This window comes from Vombatus ursinus, unplaced genomic scaffold, assembly GCF_900497805.2.
Source record: "Vombatus ursinus unplaced genomic scaffold, bare-nosed wombat genome assembly UNPS02014778.1, whole genome shotgun sequence".
Taxonomy (NCBI): Eukaryota; Metazoa; Chordata; class Mammalia; order Diprotodontia; family Vombatidae; genus Vombatus; species Vombatus ursinus.
Window position 1 is genome coordinate 11,583,297 of NW_020954556.1, and position 24,953 is coordinate 11,608,249.

Consider the following 24,953-nt stretch of genomic DNA (forward strand, 5'->3'; position numbering starts at 1 on the left):
AAGCTCCTACATCCAAAGCCTCCAAGAAAAATATGAATCAATCCCAGGCCTTGGAAGAGCTCAAAAGGGGTTTTGAGAAGCAAGTAAGAGAAGTAGAGGAAAAACTGGGAAGAGAAATGAGAGTGATGCAAGAAAATCATGAAAAACAGCTTACTAAAGGAGACCAAAAAAATACTGAAGAAAATAACACCTTAAAAAATAGCCTAACCCAAATGGCAAAAGAGGTCCAAAAAGCCAATGAGGAGAAGAATGCCCTGAAAAGCAAAATTGGTCAAATGGAAAAGTAAGTCCAAAAGCTTACTGAAGAAAATACTTCCTTAAAAATTAAAATAGAGCAATTGGAAGCTAGTGACTTTATGAGAAATCAAGACACTGTAAAACAAATCCAAAAGAATGAAAAATTAGAAAACAATGTGAAAATATCTCATTGGAAAAACAACTGACCTAGAAAATAGATCCAGTAGAGAGAATTTAAAAATTATTGGACTATCTGAAAGCCATGACAAAAAAAAAGAGTCTAGACATTATCTTTCAAGAAATTATCAAGGAAAACTGCCCTGATATTTTAGAACCAGAGGGCAAAATAGAAATTGAAAGAATCCACTGACCTCCTCCTGAAAGAGATCCCCAAAGGAAAACTCCTAGGAATATTGTAGCCAAATTCCAGAGTTCCCAGGTCAAGAAGAAAATATTATAAGCATCCAGAAAGAACCAATTTAAGTATTGTGGAAACACAATCAGTATAACACAAGATTTAGCAGCATTAAGGGACTGCAGGGCATGGAATATAATATTCCAGAGGGCAAAGGAGATAGGATTACAACCAAGAATCACCAGCAAAACTGAGTATAATCCTTCAGGTGAAAAAATGGACATTCAGTGAAATAGAGGACTTTCAGGCATTTTTGATGAAAAGACCAGAGCTGAATAGAAAATTTGACTTTCAAATACAAGACTCTGGTGTAACATGAAGAGGTAAACAGGAAAGAGAAATCATAAGAGACTTATTAAGGTTGAACTGTTTACATTCCTGCATGGAAAGATGTATTTGTAACTCATGAGACCTTTGTCAGTATTAGGGTAGTTGGAGGGAAAAAAATTATATGTATGTGTATATTGATAGATAGATAGATAGATAGATAGATAGATAGATAGATAGATAGACAGATAGATAAATAGATAGATAAATAGATAGAGGGCACAGGATGTGTTTGAGATGAATGGGTCATATCTGGAGAATAAAATTAAGAGGTGAGAGAGGATTATACTAGGAAAAGGAGAAAGGGAGAGGCAGAATGGGGTAAATTATCTCACAAAAAAACAGAAAAGGAAATGCTTTTACAGTGGAGAGGAAAGGGGGTAAGGTGAGAGGGAATGAGTGAATCTTATTTTCATAGGATTTGACTTAAGGAGGGAATAACATACACACTCAATTGGGTATGGAAATCTGTCTTACCCTACAGGAAAATGGGGGGGAGGGGACAAGAGAGTAGGGGAATGATAGAGAGGAGGGCAGATTGGGAAAGGGGGTAATCAGAAGCAAATATTTCTGAGAAGGGACAGGGTCAAAAGAAAGAATAGAATAAATGGGGGGCAGGATAGGATTAAGGAAAATAGAGCTAGTTTTTCACAGCATGTCTACTATGGAAGTGTTTTATATGACTGCACATGTATAACCTATATTGAGTTGCTTGCCTTTTCATTGAGGGTGGGTGGGGAGGGAGGAAGGGAAAAAAATTTGGAACCCAAAGTTTTAAAAACACGTGTTTAAAAAAATGTTTTCACATGCAACTGGGAAATAAGAAATGCAGGAAATGGGGTGCAGAAATCTATCCTGCCCTACAGGAAAGTAGTAGGGGAAGGGAATAAGAGAAGGTGGGGAGAGATAGAAGGGAAGGCAGAATAGGGGAAGGAGTATTCAGAATGCAAGCCATCTTGGGGTGGGGGGAGGGGTGAGATGGGGTGAAAATTTGGAACTCAAAATCTTGTGGAAGAAAATGTTAAAAACTAAAAATAAATAAATTTATTGATAATAATAAAAAAAAGTTGTTTCAGTGGCATTATTTCCAGGTCTTATTGCTGCTTGAAAGAGTTGTTTTTGCTTTTGCTTTTCATCTTCTAATTTCTGCAATATAACCTTTTGTGCTTCTCCCCCTAATTTAAAATATCTGTGGTCTTTATGAGTGTTATAATGCTGATGAGCACTGAGTTTCTTTAATGTTGATATTGCAGTAACACAAAGCAAGCAAATCATCTTCTATCTAGCAGAAACTAGATAATATTTTAATTCCCAGTCCTCATTTAAAAAATCTATTTTCTTCCTTCAGCATTCTCTCAGTCTTCTTTGACATGATAAGCTGTTAAGCAGACAGAATTAAAAAATACTGTTAAGGGGCAACTAGGTGGCACAGTGGATAGAGCACTGGCTCTGGAGTCAGGAGGACCTGAGTTCAAATCCAGTCTCAGACACATTACACTTACTAGCTGTGTGACTCTGGGCAAGTCATTTAACCCCAATTGCCTTGCCAAAGAAATAAAAAATACTGTTAAGCTATGCAACTATTCACAAATTTCACTTCAAATAGAAACACAGTGCACCATTGTCAAAAGCTGATAACAGATTGGTGCACTCAACCCCCATGAACTTTCACCAACCAGCCTCCTGTGGTAGTGGCACCAGTGAGGTGGGGGAAGTTAGAACTAAATAATGAGTGCAGTAGCTGTCAATTTAGCCCTTATGGCCTACTAATGTTCTAATTGTGCTGGTCATTCTGAGAGGATTATTTTCTTGAAACTTATTTTATTCTTTAGTATTTTAAATACATTCATTTTAAAAATAAAATATAACTATAAAAGGTGAACAAAAATGTATTAAAAATAAAAGAATTTGTTCTATAAAATTTAGATTCAGTCAAAAGGCTGCACTCAATGACCTAGGATACCACATTGGCCTGAAGGCCACAGGTTCCCCACTCCTGCTTTATACTATTTCTCTTGTGGATCTCATCAGTTCCCAAGGATTCAATTATCTTCTCTATGCTGATGATTATCAAATCTACTTATCCAGCCCTCTTACATGACCTTCAGTCTTTTGCTTCCAACTGTCTATTAGAAATCTATAATTAGATGTCTTGTAGACATTAAATTCAACATGTCCAAAACAGAATTAGTTATTTCCTCCTCCAAATAGTCCCTTTTTCTTAACTCCTTTATTATTGAGGGGACTACCATCCTCCCAGTCACCCAGGTTCAAAATGGAGGTATCTTCTTTTACTGCTCACTCTCCTACCCCTTCCCCCAATATCCAGTCACCTGCTAAGCCCTTTTAATTCTATATTCATAACATCTCTCATATATGCCCCCCCCATCTTTTCCCTCTGACACTGCTACCACTCTGGTATAGGGTGTCATGACCTCAAGCCTGTGATATTGCAATAATGTGAGGATGGGTCTCCCTGCCACAAGTCTTTCCCCATTCCAGTATATTTTCCACTCAGTTGTCAAATATTTTTTCCTAAAGTACAGGTCTAACCATATCACTGTCCTACTTAATAAACTCCATTGGCTCCATACCAACTCCAAGATCAAATATGAAATCTATTTAGTTTTCAAAACCCTTCATAAACTATTCCCTTCTTACTTATATCTCACTACTCACCTCCCCTTCCCCAACCCCTTTTCCACTAAGCCATGTATTCTGCATGCATATATGTCACTGGATTGCAGAATCACAGTTGAGATTCCCACCAACACCTGTAGTAAAGCTGTGCTTGGAGCAAGCATTGGCAATATTTCTACAGGGTTCAGTGGGATCAGGAAAACCGATTGATTGTCAGAAAGGGAAAATGTTCATTTTGATGATTAAGATAAAAATTCAAGGCTAAAGAAAAAAAAAGTTTTCCCTGCTTTGATGGAGATCTGCCTGCTACACTCTCACCTTCAATGACTTGGTTGGAGACCTATTGGGTATAGGGATATTTCAGCAGGAAAACAAATACTTCATCCACTGTCCAAAGATGCAAAGTGGTCAAGACTGAGGAAAGATCTCTAGCTAGAAGGGTTAGAGATAAAAAATGAACTAAACTCTATGAGAGTCTCAAAGCTTCTAGGTTAAGAAAGGGATTATCCATTATCTCTATTGCTGCTTACCTATCACTTACTTTAAGGGTTTACTCCCATTCCCATAGGCCTTCTGCTCCTACAACTCATCCCTTCAGAAACTTCTCTGTCTTCTCCAATCCCCTGAGGTAGATTTATTTGTTAATGACCAAGAATGAATTTAGACTCCTTTTTTGTACCCCACTGGGCAACCTGCATTTTCAAAAGAAGCATACTTCCCTTTTTTGTAGTGGATTTTGGAGTTCATCACCTATCAGGTGATAGAGGCCAAGGCACAGGCTTCCAAAATTGTCCAATGACCCACAGAATCTCTCTTTGAAAGTATTCCTAGCCTAGGGGAAAAAGAGGAAGCCCTATTGTTATTGGATAAATAAATCAGTGAACATGAATTTTTTGTTGCAACACTTGGTTCTTCTCAAGAGCAGAAGTGGTGGAGATAGATCTACTTCCTAACATCACGGTTTGAAGACACTTGGTTATTTAGTTTAGTTATTAGTTTTTAGAATACTTCCCTGGCCATTTTTATGTCCTGGGTCTAAAAATGCAAAGAAAAGTAAAAATAAAATGAACAAAGACCCCACTGCTTGCTCTAAGGGGTCTCACAGTCTAATGAGGGAGAAAAGATGCAAATAATTATGTACAAACAACATATATACAGGATAAATTAGAGATAATCTTAGAAGGAAAACAATAAGATTAAGGAAGAATGGGAAAGTCTTTTTTTTTGTGGAAGATAAGACTTTTAGCTGAGATATGAAGGAAGTCAGGACAGCCAGGATGGAGAGAATTCTAGGTATGGATGACAGCCAGTAAAAATGTCCAGAATTGGGGAATGCAAGAATCAGCAAAGAAACCAACATTGTAGGATTTCAGAGTATATGGAAGGTGGTGGCAGAGGTGGCATAATGATTAAGAAGATTGGGAAGATAGGAAGAAGCAAGGTTACAAAAGACTTTGGAAACAAAGAAGCAGAATTTTATATTTGATGCTGAAAGGAACAAAGAGCCATTGGAAATTATTAAATGAGGACAGGAGGAAGAACATCAGATCGTTCAGACCTGTGCTTGAGAAAGATCAGTCTGACAGCTTAGTGAAGGATGAACTGAAGTGGGGAGAGACTTGAGGCAAGGAAACCAGCCACCAGGCTATTTCAATAATGCAGGCAAGAGGTAATGAAGTCCTATACCAGGCTGATGGAAGTGTCAGAAGAAAGAAATTACTTATAGGAAAGATGCTAGGAAGGTAGAAACAATAGGAGTTGGTGATAAAGATGAGATAAGAAACAAAAGCCTTCAACAGACTTGGAACTTTGGTTTTAAAAAGTATTTAATGAGCTTGAATTACTGAGGGACCTCTAGGTCATATTGTACTATAAGACATATTTTACTATAAGACATTACTATAAGGTCATAGTCTCAGGTGCTCCCTAGGGCCCAAATGAATGAGAAAGTGAAAAGACCTTAAGCAGAAGTAATGGCCACTAGGGTCAAACAAATCCAAGAGTTTCTCTCAGATGGAAAAATGAAACAAATCTGGGCAACATCAAAATTCAGGACAATATTCCACTGAGAGAGAATGAGAGGGAGTAGTGATCCTTGAAAACCAGTTTGATTTTTTCTTGACAGCATAAGAAGTTTCAGGATATCATGCCTCTAGATTATAATTACTTATTGACATATATGTCAATATCAGTTGAAAAATTCTGAACTACTGAAATAATAAAAAGGAGGCAAAACTGAGAATTTGGTACTTAGTTGTTTTTTTTTTTTCCTTTCACTTCAGGAATTTAATTTCAGCCTCTGAAATTAAAATCCAAAAAGCATATTAATATGTGAGCCCCTTGAGATCAGGAACTTTGGTTTTGCCTTTCTTTGTATTCTAAGCACAGTGCCTTGTACATCATTGTTGTTGTTGTTTAATCACTTACTCACGTCTGACTCTTTTTGATGCCATTTGGAGTTTCCTTGGCAAAAATACTGAAATAGTTTGCCACTTTCTTCTCCAGCTCATCAGGAAACTGAGGCAAATAAAGTAACTTACCTAATGTCACGCAGCTAGTGAGTGTCTGAAGTCAGATTTGAATTCAGGTCCTCCTGACTTCAGTGCTGGCACTCTATCCAGTGCACCATCCAGCTGCTCTTCCTGATACATAGTATGTGCTAAATAAATACTTGTTGGCTTACAGTGACTTTGGAAGTCATATGCAGAAACCCACAGAAAGAAGTAGTGGTATCTTGAAGCCTGTACCCTGCACCAGAAGCATCTTCTGCTGCAAATTTTCTGTTATTTCCCCAAACTATATCAATTTTATAATCTTCACATTCTAATAGATTCCACTAAATACCACAAAGTTGGGGAATAACAGTACCCAGAGACCTAGAAACTAAGAGTGAAGGTGGGCAGAACTTTTTCAAAACTACGTTTGCCAAATCATCATTAGCCCAAATCAAATGTCAACTCTTCCATGAAGCTTTCTGAGATCCTTTGTTAATATTAGCCTTTTCGTCACTGGGCCTCACATGCATCATAGGTACTTATCTCTGTTTTATATTACAGATACTTAAGTGAGTCTTACAGCTCCTTTCTAGATTGACATGCACCTATCATGTAATGCATGTGTTGCTATCATATTCTGCCTTTCTCACCTGCCCATGAGCACCATGAAGGTAGGTGCTATGTTTTATCCAAACTTTGAACCTTCCCCAGTGCAGAGCGCCTTGGTATGCACCCTGTAGGGGCTTAATAAAAGTGTTTTCTGAATTGAATTAGATTTTCTAACAACATTTTTTCAATTCCAAATTGTACACAACACTGTACTAACCTAGATACGAAGAGAACTACACTGCCTTGTACCTGCCTTATACTAGCTTACGTATTATATCTGAGATAGAAGGGAGGAAAAAGATGTAATTTGAGGGCATGGTAGTTATAGAAGGCCTGGAAAAGAAGGACAGAACCAAATGAAATGGTCAGGAAGGAGGTGACAACTGATTTATAGATGATTTTGAGGTAGATATGCACTAGCTATAAATGATTTCACAAATTAAGAGAAAACTATTCTTAAATTTGTTACAATTTATATTATCATTACTTGTTAATTTTATTCCCTTTATTAGACTATAAACTCAAGGAGTAGCAATTTTGTTCAATTTTACCTATGTATTGCAAGTTACTGGCACAATGCTTTGCTCATAGTAGATGCTCAATAGATATTTGATTAATTGAATTGAGAATGCAATTTTTCTCACTCTTCTCCAAATTGGCATTAAAAAGATGCCTATGATTCTTTTTTCTTTCTTCTCTCTCTGTCTCTGTCAGAATGTCTCTCTCTTATCCCTATTCCCTTTCAACAATGGAAAAAAAAAAGAAAGAAACACTTATTTCAAGTACAGTCAAGTAAAACAAATTCTTATATTGGCTATGTCTAAAATATGTCTCATTCTGAATCTTGAGTCCATCATTTGTCTGTCAAGAGGTGGGCAGCATACTTTATCAAAAGTGCCCTGGAATTGATGTCATTCCTTTGGTTGATCAAAGTTGTCAAATTTTTCAAAGTTGTTTTTGACTATAAAATTGTTGTTACTATATAAACTGTTCTTATGATTCTACTGACTTTACTCTGCATCACTTTATATGGATCCTTCCATGTTTCTCTAAAATTCTCCATCTTATTTTTTATATATTCTATTATATTTATATACCATTATTTGTTTAGTCCTTCCCCAATAGATATATACTCCCTTTTTCTTTTTCATGATTTTTTTTGAGACATTAGCCCAGAAGGTATATTCCTGAGTATGCATAAGGCAGGTGCAGTTTAGTAATTTTGAAACATAGTTCCAGATTGCTTTCTAGAATGGCCAGATAATAGCTCCACAAACAAAATGTTATTGTGTCTCTTTTCACATAACCCATCCAATAATGGTCATTTTCCTTTGTTGCTATTTTTGCCAATCTGGTGGGTATGAGGTAGAGCCTCCAAGTTGCTTTAATTTACCTTTCTCTAATTATCAGTAATTTGTAGCATTTTTATGTGGATATTGATTTATTTAAATGATATGTTTCTTCTGATAATCTGGAGAGTTTATATTTTTAAAGTGTTCATTCATTATGTTTGTTGGCATTTAATTGAAGAAATAATTTTTGATAGTTTTTTCTCTTCAATTTTTGGAAGTGCTCTCATTTTTTTCCTTTTTCAATATGAAGAATTTGATTTTCTTTTCTTTTTAAAAAATCCAACTTGGTTTGCCTTATGGATAGACTGACTGGGAGGTGGAGGGAAAAAAGAATGAAGGAAATTTTGAGAGTACAAAAATAAAAGATATCAACAAAATTTATTTTAAATATATTAGACAATTTAATTATTTTTCTTTTATTGATTTTGTTAATTTTCTGTCTTATTTTATTAGTTGCTATGTTTGCTTTACAAAAAGGCACTTTGGAAGGGTGAAGGAAGGGGTGGAAGAAATTTGACAATCTAAAAACAAAATATATTAATAAAAATGTATTTAAAAATCAAGTCAGTACTTTATTGGTTCTTTTTCTTTCAGTTTTGTTATTCCCATATTTCATCTTAAGACTTTCATTTTTAGTGTCTTTTTAGTTGTTGGGAGTGGAGCAGGGAGGTTGATTTGTTGCCTAATTCATTGATCTGCTCTTTCTTTTGTTGATGAAAGTGTGACAGGGATGGGAAACCTTCCACCTTGAGGCCACACGTGGCCCTCTAGATCCCCAAGTGCGGCCCTTTGACTGAATCCAAATGTCACAGAGCAAATCCCCTTAGTAAAAGAATTTGTTCTGTAAAACTTGGACTCAGTCAAAAGGCTGCACACAAGGACTTAGAAGGCCACATGGGGCCTCAAGGCCCAGGTTCCCCACTCCTGGTAGAGGTATATATATTTTTTCTAACAACTATTTTAGCTTTATCTCATAAGTTCTTTTATATTGTTTCATTTTTGTAATTTTCTTTGATGAAATTTTCTATTTTCTATATATATATATATGTTTTAGCCTTTCACCTATCAATGAGAAATATGTAAACTTCTTCTGTTCCCATTCATTTAGTTCACCACCATACATATTATATGTTTGTATCCTTTAGCTATTTTGGGCAGTGTCAATGACATTAATTGAGAGGTCACTATGCATATTGTATGGCAAAGGAATTATGGCATGTTGACAAATGCATTGGACTAGATGTCAGAAGGCCTGTGAGCCAGGGTTTTCATTCCAACCATACCATTCCCTAATGTTGTTTTTAACCAATCTCTTAACTTCTCTTTCAGTTTCCCTGCTTGTAAATTAAGGATAAAAATAATTGCTGTACCTACCCCAAATAAGATTTTGGTGAGGATCCAAAAAAGACTGTTATCTTTCACTTTAAATCCTCTTCCCTTCTACCTTTCTTCTTACCATCCTCCCAGTCCCCTAGGCTCACAATCTAGGTATCATTCTGAATTCCTAACCATCTGGCACCCCCATATCCAATCTGTTGCCAAGGTCTGTTGATTTCGCCTTTGCAATGTCTCAAATGTGACCCCTTCTCCGACACTCTGACACTCTGGCCTCTGACACTGCCCCCATTCTAGTGGAAGCCCTCATCACCTCACACCTGGAGTACTGCAATAGCCTGCTGGTGGGTCTGCCCACCTCAAGCCTTTCACCACTCCAATTCATCCTCAATTCATCCATTGAAGTGATTTTCCTAAAATATAGGTCTGATCATGTCACCTCCTCCCTCCAAGAAACTCAAGTGCTCCTCATTGCCTCCAAGAGCAAATACAAAATGCTTTGTTTGGCATTCAAAGCCCTTCACAACCTGTTCCCCCCTACCTTTCTAGTCTTCTTATACCTTACTCCTTGATGCATGGTCTTCAATCTAGTGACATTGACCTCTTGGCTGTTTCATTTCACTTTTTAACTCCAGTCATTCTCTCTGGCTGTTCCCTATGCCTGGAATGCTCTCCTTCCTCCTCTACTGCCCGTTCTGGCTTTTTTTAAGTCCCAACTAAAACCCCACCTTCTACAAGAAGCCTCCCCCAATCCATCTTAATTCTAGTACTTTCCTTCTATTAATTATTTCCTATTTATTCTGCATGTTGTTTGCTTTGTGTATACTTGTTTGCATGCTATCTCCCTCATTAGATTGTAAGCTCCTTGAAGGTAAGAACTGTCTTTTGCCTCTTTTTGTATCCCCAGTGCTTATTAGCATAGTACCCGGAATATAGTAGACATTTAATAAATACTGATTAACTGATTGATAGATTGTGCATATGAAAGACATTCATAAAGAAATACAAGGGAATGAGACCCACCTGTAGCTCAACCCAGAGGTATCACTTTGTTGACTATTCAGCACAGATTCCATGAGCAGTTTCCTATCAGGTACTGCTTCATCTATATAACATTAGAACGTAGACCAATGGGCCCTCTCTTTCAGTCCATCTTTCAGTATGGTAGGCTTAATAGTCAGAAAAATTATTTAATGAGTATATGAAATTATAAGAAAGGAAGAAACAATGCAATGTTCTTGGGCAAAAGAATCCAATGTAGTTACCCATTCCCCATACTACTGCAATAGTATTACTAGAAAAATCATTTTAATAATGCGTTTTACTTGCATGGCATTCCTTTTCTCCCTTCTTTCCTGCAAGAGATAATATTAAATCCAGTACAGAATAACTAGCTATGGGGAAAAAAAAACATTTTAACTTGGGTATATATCTTCAAAAAGCATGTCTTTTTTCAGTAAAAGTTAAAAATCTCATTTCCTAAATCAAATTTTCTATAAATGCAACCAGGAACACAGCATTCTCATTGGATGATGGTACCTTTCTTAAGGTTTTGAGGGGCATGCTAGAGGTCTGATTGTTTAATTTTCATTGTGAGCATTCTACAAATCAGAGCTTCATTTATTGTTTTGTTGATTGTCTAGACTTAAGAAAAGTAATGGAGAAAATGGTTAATATGTTAATAATTTTACATTTAATGTAAAAGGGTATTGTGCAATCTTTTTTTCAGAGACGTAGTTGTTAAACATTAATCAGCACACCCCTCTTTCGAACCCACAGTTTATGTATAAAAGTGTCATTAAATATAAATAAAACAGCCTCCCATTGTGATTATTAAGAGGACCCCCCCAATATAGATATAGATATGAAGGTTTCAGAAAGAAGAACAAAGGAAAAACTCAGAACTGAATTTTTCCCTCCTATGTTTATCTTTTTTCTGAATTATTGATAAATTTGGTCTCTGTATGGAATTTTGTTGTTGGAGAGCCCATAATTTGAAAAAAAAAAAAGACAATGAGAAAGGTCCTGTGTTCACTGTTTTTCACAACTCCTGAATATAGCATTCTTTGAGACCAAACATTCTTAGTAACATTCCCTAGATGCTGGTATGATCTATTCAAGTAAAGCCAAGGAAAACAAGGGGAAAAGGACTGCCTGAGTATTTCCCAAATGTAATGAAAGTGTCACCCTTCTACTTCTCCACCTTAATCTCTGTTCTCAAGACATCGATAAAGCAATCTGACTCCTCCTAATTCCCCTTTGCTCTCCTGCCTCTCAACCGAACAAAACCCAGAAGTATGCTTATGGAATATGCTCTCTCCCACCCCACCCTCTGCCAGTCTTAAGGAGCCTAGATGAGGACGAATGGAATTATTAAATTCAGTCTAAGCCTCAATCCGATTAAGATCATATGACCATATTGTAAAGTGATCAAATGTAATGCGGTTAATGTAATTCTCTACTGTTTAAAGTCAGGGTTTATATTCCTGTGTTATCCCTGAGTGCTCTGAAGGATTCTGCACTTTGCATATTTAACTGAGGAGGATTTTACTTTAGAAGCATCATCATTTCTTCGTTTCTTCATATTTGACATCAAAAGGATCACATTTCTATGCTGGGGGAAATAATGGGATTTGTATGTCACCCTTATGCTGGGCTTTCTTCTCTTCTCATTACTCCAGACTCAGATGTGCATTCCACCTTTATTAAAGAAAATCTGTAAGTTGAAATGTGTTTTAAATACTTTAGGACCTTTAAATTTCCAATATTTGAACATTTGCTAGAACAATAGGGAAAGATGTAAATCTAAATGGAAACATCTGGAAGATCAGTGCCTGTGAAGTGAGAGCTATCTCAAGGATCTATTAGCATTTAGCACAACAGATAGAAATCTCTGAGCCATTTGGTGCACATTTGAAAACTAAAGATCCTTCCAAAAGAACTTGTAGAATGAGGCAATTTGGTTCTAGAGCACTAGTCTAGAACCCATGGCACTTGAGTAGTTCTGGCTCTGCCACTAACTGACAGTATAAACCTTAAACAAGTGATTTCTTCTTTGCTTAAAAAAAAAACAAAAAAACAAAACAAAACAAAACAAAACAATTGCCAATAGCAACCCTGACCAAAATGAATTAGCCTAAGCAGACAGGTTGAGAAATTTTCAGGTAAATTCAAATAATGTAAATGGAGACACATTAGATTCAATGCTCGACTTAAAGTCAGAAAGACCTGAGTTCCAATATGGCCTCAGACACTTAATAACCCTGGGCACTTAACCTCTGTTTGCCTCAGTTTCCCCAAAAATAAAATAGGGAAAAGAAAACCTACCTCCCAGGATTGTTGTAAGGCTCAAACGAAATAAATCAGTCAATAAGAATTTATTAAGCACCTTCTATGTACCAGGCTCTTTGCTAAGTATTGGACAGGCAAAGAAAGGCCAAAGATAGTCCTTGCCCTCAAGCAACTCATAATCTAATGATGGAGACAACAAACAAATCTATGTACTCAAACAAGCTAAATACAGGATAAATAGTAAATAATTAAAAGAGGGAAGGCACTAGAATTATGTGTGCTTGGGAAAGGTTCCTGCAGAAAGTGAGATTTTAGTTGGGACTTGAACTCAGGTAGGGAAGCTGGAAGGTAGAGATGAGGAGGGAAAACATTCTGGGCATGAAGGATAGCCAAAGAAAATGCTGGGAGCCAAAAGCCAATGGAATGTCATATTGGTGGAACACCAAGGAGGCCAGTGTCCCTGGATCAAAGAATATTTGGGTTATGGGGAGGTTGTAAGATGTCAGAAGATTGGAAAGGTGGAGATAGGGGGATTCGGTTAAGAAGGGCTTTGAATGCCAAACAAAGGATCCCAAATAAGGAGCCATTGGTGCTTACTGAATAGGGTAGTTGTTGTTTTTGTGTTTCATTCTTGAAGGCATCAGGAATGAATGCCAATCAGGAAAAAATCTTGAATGGCATCAGGAAGGTGATGCCATGACATGCAAGTGAATTGGATTTCACTGGTGGGGAGGGCAAAATCACCAGCTTCACTTTCTCCTCTGGAGCTGTCTGGGTCCAGTGGCAAGATATAAATCAGGATGACTGGAAATGGTCCCAGATGCAGTGGGAGACTGGCCTTTTTAAGCTAAGGTCTTCCCTGAGGTCTCAGTTTGACTGAAGCAATGCCCATTCAGTGATTAAGGCTAGGTAAGAAATGAGACCAAGAATTGCATCTTTTACCTAGTCAAAAAAAAATCAATCTGGGAGGGGAAAACCCTCAGGGTTTCTGGCCAAAACAGAAACAATTTCCATTTACATTCACTCTGAGCCAATCAGGGCCCAAACAATGACCAAGTGAGGCTTGGCCTGGGACCTATTTTTTGGTCATTCAATGAGACCCAGAGTGATTTAGATTTAAGATACCTCATTGAACTATAAACTCCTGAATAAAGTAATGACCTGCTGGACCTTCAATTTAGGAAAATTACTTTAACAGCTGAATGGAGGATGAATTGGAGTGGGAAATGACTTGAGGAAGGCAGATCTACCATTAGGCTATTGCAATAGTCCATGTGTGAAGTGATGAGGGATTGCACTTGAGTGGTGATGATGAGGTCTAGAGGTTTAGGGGTACTGGGACCCCGAATTCATGACACGCAGATCCTGCCCAAAAGAATTTGACCCATGCCTTCTTTCAGCCAAAGACAAGGTTTATTAAGGATCTGCCATATTAGCCAGACTCTTAAGAAATCTGAGCATTTATGAGCTATTGGCTGGATTATAAAAATCTGAGCAGTGGCTAGATTATAAGAATCTGAGCATTTTAATGGAGATAAAGTGGACAATGGGAGGGACCTAGGAGTGGCCAAGTAGTTTGCTGGGACAGTGAGGTAATAGAATGCCAGGGACCTGGACCATGTGGCCAAGGGAGAATGGAGCCTAGCTAGGATTAACAGTGGGAAGTGGCTGGAAAGACAATGGAGGGCTAGGCTAGGTTAAGGGCAACAGAATTGGGAGATTAGGTGTAGCCACAATGAAAGGCCAGTTGATGTGATTATAGCCTCAGGAATGCCAGAGATTTTGCCATGTGGGAAAGTCTGGGGGTTTCTTTTTGGGGTCTAGATCTTATCCCAATCAGTGACAATGTGTCAGGAGAGAAGGGGATGCATTTGAGAGATATTGCAAAGGTGAAATTGACAGTCTATGGCAACAGATTGGATATGGTGGGGCTAGGGTAGTGAGAGATAGGGAGGTAAGAAGGGGCTTTAGGAATCAACTAGTTTCAAATTCTAATTTTACAGATGATCAGGCCCAAAGTAATCTCTCCTCCTTGTGGTTCACTCAACCATATCTGTCATCTAATCAAAATTATGATAGCTATTGTCTACCAATTTCCAGGACATTTCCCTTCTTTCCTCAATAAGGTCAGTGTATGGTTTACAGGCTTTCTCCCCTCCACAAATACTGCCCTCATACTAGAGACATCAACATACATATTGATAATCTCTGAAACACTCTCCATGGGTGGGGAAACTGTGGCCTTCTAGGTCCTTGGGTGTGACCATTTGACTGAGTCCAAGTTTTACAGAACAAATCCTTTTACTAAGGGGATTTGTTCTGTGAAGTTTGGATTTAGTTCAAAGGCTGCATGTGAGGACCTAGAGGGCCACATATGACCTCCAGGCTGCAGGTTCCCCACCCCTACAACCTCACAATTCCTTAACTTATTCATTTCACATGATGTACTCCTTTACTCCTCCTTAGCCACATACAGGGTTAGATGGTCATACTGATGCGGTCTAGAGGTTAGGGGTCCTGGAATTCCAAAATCACATCATCTGGGTCTTGCCCAAAAGAATTTGACCCAAACCTTCTTGTAGCCAAAAACAAGGTTTATTGAAGATTTGCCATATTAGCTAGGCTTTTAAGGAATCTGAGCCTCTATGGGCTATCGACTAGATTCTAAGAATCAGGGCATCTTAATGGAGACAAGATGGACTTCATATACAGAAAGATTGTGGGAGGGATCTAGGAGTGGCCAAGTAGTCCATGAAGTAATAGAATTACCAAGGGTGGGAAATGGAGCCTAGGTAGGACCAAGGGTGGGAAGTGGCCTGGGGCCATAGGAAGGCAAGACAGTGGAGGGGAGATTGGGTGTAGCCACAATGAAAGACCAGTTGATGGGATCATAGTCCATGGGAATGTCAGAGATTTGGCCATGTGGGAAAGTCCAGGGTTTTTCCTTTCTGGGGCCCAGATTCCAACCCCATCAATACTTTTGATATTGCCACCACCCACAAATTCATCACTTCCATGATTATTAACTCTGATCACATTCTTATCCTATCACAATCTATTTTCATTCCACCTCTTCCTCTGCCTTGCAACTCCAAACCATTTTTTGTCTTCCATGCTGTGAACTCTTTCCCTACTGCCTCTGTTCTTTCTCAAGTATTCAACCTTATGCTCCAACTTGACCCTTGATAAACCAGTTCAACCCTAGACTTTCCTCTTTGCTTGAGTTCTTTGCCCATTTAACCTATTGACTACCTCGTTTTGCCAAAGACAAAGCCTTGGATCATTTGTACCATCTGCTTCCTTCATTCCTATATAGGTGCTTCTGAATAAAGCTGGAGAATATCACAAAACTGTGTGCTGAATATACTATAAATTTATGTTATGTAGCCTCAATTGGGTCCTCATTGCTTCAAGGCAATCTATTTTTATTCCTGCCAATTAACTCTATTTCTCAAATCTCAGCATTTGCCCTGGCTGTCACTCATGCCTGGAATGTTCTCTTTCCTCATCTCTGCCTCCTGGCTTCCCTGCTTTGTTCAATTCTCAGATTAAATTCCACCTTCCATAGGAAGCCTTTCCTAATCCTTCTTAACTCCAGTGGCTTGTTTATCATTTTCCAATTTACTCTCTATGTAGCTTGTTTGTACTGCTCTGTTTACATTTGTCTCCACCATTACACTGAGAACTCCTTGAAAACTGGGACTATCTTTTTATCTTTCTTTGTATCTCCAAGGCCTGACACACAGTAGGGTGTTTAATAAATGTTTATTGACTGACTGACCTTTGTGAGGAAGTTTTAGAGTAGAAGAAAATCTCATGAAGGAGAAATGTAAATAGAAGAATTGTAGATTTGTATCTTAGAATGTATATGTCTCTTCTTGTAGGAGAGAGTTCAGCATCCTCTGAGGAGTAAACAGTTGCTTGTACTACAAGCTCAAGGGTACTGGGGCAGCTATTTGTCATTCTGATAACATCAATAGAGTAGTGTATTTTCGACCTGGGCACTATATCCAAGACATAACAGAGAAATCCCCCTAAGAAGTATCAAAACACATGGTTACTACATGCTTCTGATAATTTATGAGGCCACAAATGGCACTAACTTAAGGAAAAGTATTGCCAGAAATTATAAAGTTTTGGGTAAAACACTGAAGACCACGGTGGCATAGGCTATGTTCTCCTCATAGCTTACCCATTAAAGATAGAAAACAGAAAATTTGATTTGGTGGGATTGAACTTACATTTGGAATATGACTCTGGGTGAGTATACCTCATTTAAAAGATAAAACATATATAAAGGTAAAGTCACCTAATGTTATATATTAAGAAGATATACCAATGTGACAAAATCTAAGAATCAGAGGAAGAAAGTAGGGTGGGAAAAAAAAAGGTGACATGTGATGGAGAAACAGAAATTATATTGTCAGATGTATACTAGAAAACCACAAGACAGAAGGTAGAATTAGATGAGGAATTCAGGGAAACAGATCATGAGCTCAAAACAGTCATGACATGGTAGTGATTGGGGACTTTCTTTTTAGCCAAAATTACTAATAGCTCCTTGATGTGACTTAAGGAAAATTCCATCCTTAAAAAAGATAGAGGAATATACAAGGGAAATTCCATTCTGATTCTGATTCTTACTAACAGGGAGAAAATGGATGCTGGTGTGAAAAATATGGGGAATCTGAGAGGAACTGAAAATGTTCTCTTGGATTTTGTAATAGAAAGGTAGAGGAAGTCAGTCCTGATTTAGCATGCATGCTAGAACTGAGGAGAGAATCTAGATTTCCAAGTCTTTGAGTGAAGGCCAGATAAGATCTTATGTCCTGAGATGTTAGCCAGAAATCATCCCAGGAGATAGGTTGGTAAACTGTCAAGAATGAAATTCTGAAAACACAAACAGAAACAATTCTGATGTGGAAAAAAAGAAAAGATGGTATTTGTCTGAGGAGACTGATGTGTATGCATAGGAATCTTGCCAACCAAATTAGATTTTTAAAAGATGTGCTAAAGATGGAAGCAAGGATAGGAAATAGAAGATGGATAGAAGATAATGACATAGTCTTGGGAAAATACTGTCAGGAATGTGATAACTCAGAATAAGCTGATGTTGTCAAGGAAGGTAGGGACACCAAAAATATGTTGTTGTATTGAGGGAAAGAGGAGTCTCCAAGAAGAATTTAGACTTTTAGACTTATGCTTGGGGTGAATGGAAAGATAATAACTGCTGAGATAGAGAAAGAGAGAGAGAGAGAGAGACAGAGAGAGAGAGAGAGACAGAGAGACAAAGAGACAGAGAGACAGAGACAGAGAGAAGAAGAAGAAGAAGAAGAAGAAGAAGAAGAAGAAGAAAGAGAAGAAGAAAAAGAAGGAGGAGGAGGAGGAGGAGGAGAGAGAGATACACAGAGAGAGAAAGAGAGACAGAGACAGAGAGAGAGACACAGAGAGAGAGACAGAGATTGTGCATTATGGCTCCATTCTTTGTTGTTTGTTTCTGCCAAGGAGAATGATCTTTGTGGTGGAAGTGAAAAACAACAACAACCACAAAACAGCTAACAGGAAGTTGATTCCCAAGATAAGTCGGTGCTTAGTAAGAGTGAACCTGGCAGCCTTTTATTAGCTGAAGTCACATGACCCAGATGGGTTATTTCTTCAGATGTATGAAAAAAGAACTAACAGATATAATTGCTGAGTGAATATTCATGAGATCTGAAAGATTATGGTGAACAGGAAAGGTACTCAAGGACTAGAGAAGAACAAATATTGTCTTGATTTAAGAAAAAAAAAGGAAGATAATAGAACCTGCAAACCTCAGACCAGTAATCTTAACTTCTATTCTTGGAAAAATTCTGGAACAATCAGGAAAGATATGGATAGTGAATATCTGGCAAAGGAAAACATGATGACAAAAATCCTGCCAGTTTCATCCAGAACAAGTTTTGCCAGATTAATCTCATTTTCCTTTTTCGACCGGACTACTACACTGCTACTTCTGGGGGTATTATAGGTTTTACTTTTGTTGTTCAGTTGTTCAGTCATGTCAGACTCTCCATGACCCTGTAGATTTGGTCATGGGGTTTTCTTGGCAAAGATACTGGAGTGGTTTGCCATTTCCTTCTCAGATGTCCCCTTTTTACAATTGAGGAACTGAGGCAGATAGGGGTTGTGATTCCAAAACCAGTGCTCTATCCACTGCACCACCTAGTTATCCCAAATTTTACTTAGATTTTAATAAAACAATTGATAGAACATCCCCTAATATTCTTGTGGAAAAGAGGGAGAGATGTGAACTAGATACTAATGCAATTAGATGGATTCAGGACTGATTGAATGATCAGACTCCACAGTCAGTGTATACTTGGCCGGATGTTAGCAGTGGAGTTCCCCAGGCATCTGAGCTTGGCATTGCATGGTTTGATTTGGATAAAATGAGAGGAATGGTTGAAGGAATTAAAGATGTCTGCCCTGGAGAAGAGATGTTTAGGGGTGAAAAGTATGTCATGATAGCTATATTCAAGGGGCTTTCATAGGGAAGAGGAATTAGAGCTGTTCTTTTTAGTCATTTCATTCACTCAATTCAATAAAGATTTATTAAGTGCCTACAATTTGCCAGGTACTGTGCTAATGCTGAGGATACAAAAAGAAACAAAATGCAGTTCCTGCCCTCCAGGAGTCTGCAACCTCCCGGGGAGAATTAATGATCAATTGATCTAATGGCCACTAAGGCAAAAACAGAAACACTAGTTGGAAGTTGTCAAGATGGTAGAATAAGGCTTGATCTATCATGACAGATTTTCTTTCTACCTGTCTCACCACCCCTCAGTCTCCTTTGCTGGTTTTTCAACCACTTCACATTCCCTAGCTGTGGGGACTCCATCCTAGGCCTTCAGTTTCTCTCTTTCTACACTCTTTTTCTTGGTGACCTCCTCAACTTCCACAGGTTTAATTACCAGGTCTATGTTAATGACTCCTACATCTATACATTCAGCCCCAATCTCTTCCCAGAGTTTGTCTCACATCACCAATTACCTTCTGGAAATTTTACACAGGATGTCTTAGAGACATTTCAATCTCAACAAATCCAAAAAGGTACTCCTTATCTCCTTTTTTATTATGTTGATGCAGCTAAGTGGCAGCAACAGATAGAGTACTAGACTTGGAATTCAGAAGGTCTGCATTTAAATACAACTTCAGATACTTAATAGCTGTGTGACCCTAGACAAGTGGCTTAACCTGACTTACTTAATAAGCCTCAGTTTTCTCATCTGTAAAACAGGAATAATAATAATAGCACCTTCCTTGCAGAATTGACATGAGGATCAAATGAGACAACATACTAAAGTACTTTGTATATCTTAAACCATTAGATAAACGCTAGCTATCATTTTCCCCAAACTCAACCAGATTTGTAATCTTAGAGTTATCTTCAACTCCTAGTCTTCACTCCAAGTATCCAAACAGTTACTAAACCTTACTGTTCCTGTCCCCCCAACATTTCTTGCATCTGACCCCTAGTCTATATTCACATAACCACCACCTTAGTTTATCACTTCTCTACTGTTATTGCAACAATTTCCTTACTCATTTCCCTGCCACATGTTTCTTATTACTCTAGTCATTCTTCCACATAGATGACAAAGTAATTTTCCTGAAACAAAGATCTGACCATATCATTCTTACGCAATGAATTTTAGAGCCTCTTTATTGCATCTAGATTCAAAATATAAACTCTTCCATTTAGCTTTTAAAGTCCTTCAAAACTTGACCCAACTTATCTTTCCCATTACTCCCTGTTTCTCAATCAAGCCAAGCTAGCCTTCTTTCTGTTCCTCACCTATAACCCTCTATTTCTTGTCTCACTGCCCTTGTACTGGTTATTCCCCCATGCCTGGAAAGGAGTCCCTCCTCACATTTGCCTCGAAGAAGCCATCTCTTCCTTCAAGACATAACCCAAGTCCATCTTTGGCATGAAGTCTTTCCTGAATCCCTCAACTCTCCCAAATTATACTGTCTTTAACTCCTCTGTATTTATTTGTATTAATTATGTATGTATTTGTGTCTGTCCTTGTCTCCCCCATTGGAATATTAGCCTCTTTTGAGTGAAGATGGCTTCCTTTGTTGTGTTTTATCTGTAGCACCTAGCTACCATAATACTGATTGCTAATAATTATAGAGATCTAAAAGTTTCACAGTTTGCCTTTGAAGAGAGTGGTCAGCCCCGCCCCCCAGGTCAATTACATGTCTTCAAATGGAGATTGGATGACTGCTTGTCAAATATATTATATTGCAGATGAATTTTCAGATATGAACTGGATTAGATGACCAGGAAAACCCCTTCCACTTCAAAAATTCAACAGTTCCGTAACTTTAAAGGTGACATGAGATTTGATGGTGAGATGCAGCTTGGGAAATTGGTAATCACCCTATAGGATGACAATATGGATGCATTTGCTCTTGGCATGGTACTTCGCCAAGGGGCTAAAGGGAATTCTTCTCAGTTTTCCTTAATTCCTCATCATCAAGTTTCTAGCATTCAAGAATATTTGAATTCTTATGGATAGAATGCTGGACTTGGAGTCAGGAAGATCTGACTTCAGATCTGTCCTCAAATATTTACTAGTTATATGATCATAGACAAGTCACTTAACCAATGTCCCTCTCAGTTTTCTCATCTGTCAAATGGGCATAATAATAGCACCTACTTCCCAGAGTTCTTATGAAGATAAAATGAGATATTTGTAAAGAGCTTTGAAAAACTCAAAGCAGCAAATTAATTAATAAGCATTTATTAAGTACCTGCTATATGCCAAGCATTGTGATAAGCATATCAAAAGATGCAAAACACAGCTCCTGACCTCAAGTTGCTTATAATCTAGTGAGGGAGACAACATTCAGACAAATCTATACAAAACAAGCTATATACAGGATAAATAGGAATAACAGAAGGAAGGCACTAGAATTAAGAGAGATTGGAAAGACTTCTTATAAAAGATGGGATTTAATTTGGGGCTTAATGGAAGCCAGGGAAGAAAGTAGGCAGAGTTGAGGAGGGTTTGTTTGTTTTTCAATTTCTAAGAGGACCAATGACATCACAGGGTAATGTCTTGACTCACTCGTGAATTAGATTTAAGCGAGGCAGAGTTGCACAAGGTCATCAGCCTCACTCTCTCTTCCAGAGTCTTTAAAGTCCAGTGGCAAGACAAAAGTCAGAGTGACTAGTGATGGCCTGGGACGCAGTGGATGACCTTGGCGTCTTTGATGTCTGACCAAGCTCTAAGCTCTCCACAGTGCCTTCTTCACCTACCTTCATGGTTATTGGAACAAATTGTTCTCATCCACTCATTCTGTTAGGGAAAATCTCCACATACTTGGGGTAGACATCCCCCTAACTTGCCAACAGGTTTGAGGTCTTGGTTACCCGCAACCTGATTTAGCCTATCTGCTAAGATAGTTTACTGGGGTGTGCACACTTCGCATGAGACACTTTCCAAAGTATTAATGTTCTGTTTCCTCATCACTAATGCTAATTTCTTTTTACACACTATCCTCATCTTCTTTGGAGGTGGGGAGGGGCATCTATTCCCTTAGGGATGCTCCATGAATCCTGAAACTATTTTAGTTTCCAGGAGGAGGGGTGGAAAATAAGGAGAGATTATATCTTCAAAATTTTTATCCATAATTCAATCAATTTATTACTAAGTACTGTCCCCTGTTTCCCCCACTTGCTTCCTCTTCATTTCGCCATCCTCCTGATCTAAATAATACCTAGAACAGTACCTGGCACAGTAACCACTTAAGAAATGCTCATTCATTCATTCATCTTTTTATTCCTCATTCCTTTCTTAGGTCTTCTTCTTTTAACCTTTCCGCTATTTCCCTTTTATCTTACTTCTATTCTTTCCCCCCTTATCTTCCTTGACCCCTTCCTCCTTGGCCTCCTCCTTTTTCTCCTCTCTTCTTTTCTCTTCCTCCTTTTATTCTTTCAGCCTATCCAGTTCTTCTGGCAGATTCCAAGTAACTGCTTGCTCCCCTGCATGAGTGGACTAGCCAATATTTGTCCAAGGCTCCTAAGCTGCAGAAACACATTGCTGCCATGTGAGCATTTCTACAGAGAATTGGGATCTTAAACCCAGCAACTATGTTACCAACCAGAGACAAGTCATACTACATCTCAAGCTACTATCTTCCTGACAAAATGAGTCATTCATTATCAGAGAGCTCACTGACATATCGGTGACAAACAGCAACATAACACTTTCCCTAACAGTGCTACCATCCTAGGAAGGTAACTAGACTTTACTCTCTTCTATTACTTGCCAAGTTCTTTGGCTAAGACTTTAGCTAAATCTGACTGCTTATCCTATCAGAAGATTTATGGCATATTTCATTCCAAACCATCACAGAAGCAATATTTTATTACTGAGATCTCACAGTGGTTGATGATGCTTCTAGAGTATAATAGACATCTAAATCTAATATACTTCTCTCAAGCCCAAATCCTATTGACACCTAATAGTGGTTGGGGGTGGGGAAGGGGACAAACAGGATAGTGTAGGGAGGACAGTATTCAACAGAAGCAATGCTACAATCTGACCAACCAAAGCAAGCTATTCCTTGGGAGTTTGTTCGTTATTGGCTATTTCTGAGAAAAAGAAATAAATGGTTTAGATGCAGGTTTTACTCCTTGTCTCCTTCTACATGAGTATTTCCTAGAAACAGCAAGCTTAGCCTGTAATCCTGTTCTTGTGATACCAGCTCCATTTATAGTACCATGCCTTGAGTGATGTATGTCTGTAGGCTCCATGAGGTGGTATTCATTGTCTCAGTAGGAAATCTCAGGTGGAAGCCAATTCTATAGAAAGTAGGTTCAGTTCTTCCACTAAAAGGTATTTATGTGGTTCTTTCCAAACTCGGCTTTTAACAGATTATACCATAGTCTTATTATCCTTGGGTTGAGTAGTTATGGGAGGAATATGTTGAAGGGCAAATATTCTGTGAATCAGAATAATAGCTATTGGAGCCAGGTATGTACCCCAAGAGAACAAATGGAGGGATACTTCAGCCTTGTATTTAAGGCATATTATTGCCCTCAATAGGGCAGCTAGATGGCACAGTGGATAGAGCACTGAGCTTAGAACCAGGAAGACCCATGTCTCTGAGTTCAAATGTGGCCTCAGATACTTACTAACTGTGTGACCCTGGACAAGTCACTTCGCCCTATTTGCCTCTGTTTCCTCATCTGTAAAATGAGCTAGAGAAGGAAATGATAAACCACTCTAGTATCTTTGCCAAGAAAACCCCAAATGAGGTCACAAAGAGTCAGACATGACTGAAATGACTAAATAACAACACTCACATATATGTACTTACATGTACACACATGTATTATATATATACATGTGTATATACATGCATATTTATAAACATATATGACACACAAACTTTCTTGTATATTAATATTTCTGGACTATAAAGCACTAAAAGGTTTCCAGTCTAGCACCCACAATGCCCTTGGCTGTTTGGCTATGAATCACACTTTACTTCATACTCTCATGCCTGAAATCAGGCTTAGAAAGCAACAGTCTATGTTTCAAGTACTGGACCAATTATAAAGCAGCTGAGAGAGATAACTCTCTCAACTTAGAGTAATTTGACAAGCATGTCCTGCTGTCATGAGATCTCTCATTTGCACTAGGCATTTTAGGCCCCTGTGAAAACTGAATCATGAAAGGATTCGCTCCTCTTTTGGTCTCTCAATCAGTCCACCTTACAATATGCTCCCAATTAGCCTCTTTAGTTCATATCCACAGGTCATGACATAAATGGAGATAAAAATAAAGGAAAAAATTAAGAACCCCAGCAGTGAACAGCAAGAAAGAACTTCCGTGATTAAGGGGGTTTATGTGAAAAGAATGAACAGTAACAGATAATAAGCTTCTGAACTCTACCTAGGATTAGAATAGCCCAGACTCCCAGGACTTACAGTGAATGCCATCATGATTCAGATGAACTTGGAGTTGGTATTACAGAATTACTGGTTAAGTCCTCCTGATTAATTTCTAAGACTGCCCAGAATGGCTTCAAAGCCTTACCCATGACAGAGTTTAATAATAACAACAGTTACTAACATTTATATGGCACTTCAAAGTTTGCAAAGCACTTTATACATATTATTTTCCTACTATTATACCAGAAAACAGCATTTTAAAATACTTTGCTATCCCATGGGTTTAGGTTATGGGTTTGATT